General features: G+C 40.0%; 1 protein-coding gene across 1 annotated transcript in view; it reads left to right on the top strand.

The window, feature by feature from the left end:
- Positions 1 to 2,187: 2,187 nt before the first annotated feature.
- The window catches only part of CPO (carboxypeptidase O), a 125,456-nt gene continuing 123,716 nt past the window's right edge, over positions 2,188 to 3,927 (top strand). Inside the window, 1 exon segment of the mRNA XM_069075272.1 lies at positions 2,188 to 3,927. This exon segment is cut by the window's right edge and continues 227 nt beyond it. The gene's annotated coding sequence lies outside the window, so the exon portion shown is untranslated.

Here is a 3,927-nt window from a genome sequence, read left to right as displayed (position 1 = left end):
TTCATCTGTAAAATGAGCTGGAGAAGGAAATGGCAAACCACTCTAGTATCTTTGCCAACAAGATCCCAAATGTGGTCACAAAGAGTCAGACAGGACTGAAAGGATGTAACAATGACAACAATGAACAATAACAACAGCAAATCGCTGTCAATGACAGGGAGGTTCCTCTCCTATGGATGCATTGCCGCTGATCATATGGTGAGACCAAGCTTAGATCTGATAGTATGTAAACATTCTGCCCTTGAGGGAAGGGACCATTTACTTTTTTCTTAATATCTTTAGTGCTTAATATAGTACCTGGAGCATAGTAGGTACTTTAAAAATGCTTGTTGATTGATTGATGCTAGTTTGAGATAAACCAGGTATAGCCCCGGGAGTGTCTTGGCTATCTATGTCTAAAATTTCTGTATTATGAAATTATTCAAATCTATATTCTATAAAATATTACATTATAATCATCATAATTAATAATAATCTTCTGTCCCTGGAATTCCAATGCCTCATAGTCTTGAGAATGGGATCGTGAGTCACAGACAAATGTAAGCTCTGGCAAGTCCTGACAAATGGAACTGTTTCATATCTAGGCTTGATGACAGCCTGTTTTGGGGTCATCTGAGGACCAGTTTAACTAAGTATATGAAGACTCATCATTGTAGGGTTGGTTATCAAGTGATAAATGGTTGTTGGGGTTTTGTTTTTGTTGTTTTGCCTAATTAACTCATATAGATGATTTCCCAGGGCAGAGAGGCTTTGTGATCTCTGCTTGTAGAGGGAACACTATGTGTAGCAATCATAGATACTTGAAGCACTGAAGTAATTACAGCTCCCATTTACATAACTCTTCATTGGGTTATAGAATACTTTCTTCACAGTCACCTTTTGATACAGGCAGTACAAACATTATAAAGCCCATTTTGCAGATGATCAAATTGATGCTCAGAGAAACTCAGTGACTCTCAGAGTCACACATAGCTAGTAAATAGTGAGACAGGACTCAAAGCCAGGCTTCTAAAGTTCAAGTTCAAAGGTCTTCCTAATACTTGCTCATGTATGAGTTGCTCATGTTCCACCTTTCCCTTCATTGTTAGCAAAGCCCCTTTTGGAAAATCTAGTCAAGGTCTTGGTTGAACAAGAAAGGGAGTGTCCATGGTTAGAATGGGAGAATTTGATAGGGGTATTAGAATGTACTCAGGTCAGAAAATACTAGTGAAATTAGTAGAAGAAAAGGAAAAGGAATGTGCCACCCAAATGTAGGTGATATACTTCTATATAACCTGCATTTGAGAGGCCAAAAATGAAAACAAAACTAAACTGCAGGTTTGAATGGGATTTGTCTGAGAGAATGATTCTTCTTGCCTCTTGGAGTCGTTTCCTTCCATTATATATCAGAGTGATAGAATGGTGTAGTAGAAAAAAATTTTGTCTGAATCATCAAGAGATATGAACTCTAGTCCCATGGCTACCATTAACTAAAGGACCTTGAGAAAATGTTAACCTCTGTAGCTATGGACTATGATGTCTAAGAACTCTGGTTTATGTCTCCTCTGATTTTAGGAGAAGATCAAGGCACATTCCACTTGGTGTATATTTTTCCACAATTATATTTTAGTCTTCAGCTCTTTTGTAAGACCTTCAGGACATTGATAACAACAAAGCCAATGATAACTGTGTTTATAATACCGTGTTTCCCCGATAATAAGACCTATCCCGAAAATAAGCCCTCCCCTTTACTGTGTAAGATTCCCCTAAAATAAGCCCTCCCCCCAAAATAAGCCCTATTGAGATTGCTACTGTAGTGAAGGTGATCCCCTGCGCTACACACTACATTACGGTACCCTCTGTATGCACGGTCCCCCCCCCCCCCCGGGTGAAACGCATGCCGCACTCCGAGCTGCATCCAATCAGAGCTACAGCAGTGAGCGCATCATCCTGTTCTTCCCCAGTGATTTGCTTGCTGGCGCCATTGAGAGCAGTGCCGCGGAGGAGAGCTGAGGCAGGACAACATAAAAACCTGGTATGTAAGCGGGAGTGAGGGGTCATGATGGAGGATAAAAAGGGCATGATGGAGGAAAAAAGAAGAACTCAGGGGGCATGATGGAGTGAAAAGAAGGACTGATGGTCATAATTTTATTATTCTGTCTGTTTTGACTCCCAGACATGAGTACAAGAAGGAAGAGCTATACTGTTGAGTATAAGAAAGCAATTGTAGAGGAGTCACATGTCATTGCTGTCAATGTTCATTAAAATAAGCCCTCCCCTGAAAATAAGCCCTCTGGTGTTTTTCTGTCCAAAAAAATAATAAGACAGTGTCTTATTATCGGGGAAACACGGTAGCTCTGTAGAAAGATACTCATTAGAGATATCACCTAGACACACCCACTAGCAACCAAATAGCAAGTCTGATCAGTAACACTTTCCCTATCCCTCTGCATATACTTAAAAGGATTTACCTCATTAATCTTTAGGTCATACTTGGAAAGAAGAGAGATCAGAGTCTAGCATCTCTATTGGAAGAGCTATAAATATGAAAAAAAATGGCTGGAGGGGTGTTAGAAGAAGGTAGGAAGCCGTGTCTGGATGTTTTTTGAAGGGAATATGTGTTTCAGGCAGGGGAAGGGAACTAGAATGATACCTGAGGTCTCTTCCAGCTTTGAGTTTCAGTGATTCTATGATACAAAAATTTCAAATTGGGGGGGGGCACTATGATTTTATCATTGTAGAAAATCCCCTCCACTGGCATGAATCATGACCCATCGAGGACTTAGTAGGTTAACTCAGAGAGGTTAAGAATCTTGTCCAGAGTCACATAGCTACTAAGTGACAGAGGCAATATTTAAACCCAGGTCCCTCTGCTTCTATAGTTGGTATAGAAAATAATTAAATGAAGCACCCCCAGAACTTATTACAGTGCTTTGTACATAGTATACACTTAATAAATGCTTTTTCCTCATTCATTTATCCATCCATCCATCCATCCATCCATCCATCCATCCTCCACTTAAGAACTAGTCCATTGGCTCTTTGGTAGTCCTGGGTTAAGATTGCCAGGGGAACGAAAATTTTGGCAAGTTTTAAAAAACTGGGAAGGTTTCAAGCATGAGTGTGGGCCTAACAATGAAATGTCTTTCATCTAAATTCCAGGCTAGCTATGTATGGAAAGGTTCATCACCACATAATAGGTCATGAGTTGATTTTTTTTTTTACCACAAAAGCTTTCAAACCTGAAATTTTTTCTGAAAAATTTCCCAAGGGAATAGCAGGGATCTGTATTGGGAAGGGATGCATCAGCATCCCAATGAAGTCATGGTTCTTCTGAAGTATGGGAGTATTCAATATTGCACAAGATAATAGAAGAATCTTGATCAGATGCCCAGATAGGGACTTTGTTTTCTCAGAACTCTGTAATACCCCCAGTGACTAATGGAATGATTTAATCCTCCCATTTCAGAGTGTGCTTCAGGAACTCTGGGGCTTTTGATAATATTTTGGTAATATCGATGATATTTTGCCTCTTGGAAGGAAACAGTAATTCTAATCATTGCAGTTCTAAGACATTCTATGAGACCCCATGACCAACTGAGCAGTTATCGGTTAAGTACCCATGATGTAGAAGGCATTGTGTTGAAGAAATGAAAGCCAAAGCTTTTGCTAACTCATTGCAATGCAGTAAGGTAGATACTTTGTACCTTCTGGCTACAGGAGCTTTCAACCACTGGATTCTCTATCCCATATGACTTGGTTACACAACTCTCCCTCCCAACCTAAATAACTACAAAGGAGAGTTTTAGAAGGAAGTAGAAAACCTCCTCATTTTCTCTTTGTTTTGAATTTCCTCTGACAGCTGTAATGTCTATGTGCTTCCTCTCTTCTCGTTAGCAAGCCCTACCGATCCCCTCAGCTGTTTTCAGCACTCCATTGGCCCATTTT

This window comes from Petaurus breviceps, unplaced genomic scaffold (genome assembly GCF_028583685.1).
Source record: "Petaurus breviceps papuanus isolate PSGF00001 unplaced genomic scaffold, PetGlider_PUasm1.0 90903, whole genome shotgun sequence".
Lineage (NCBI taxonomy): Eukaryota > Metazoa > Chordata > Mammalia > Diprotodontia > Petauridae > Petaurus > Petaurus breviceps.
This window is presented reverse-complemented; position numbering and strand designations above follow the sequence as displayed.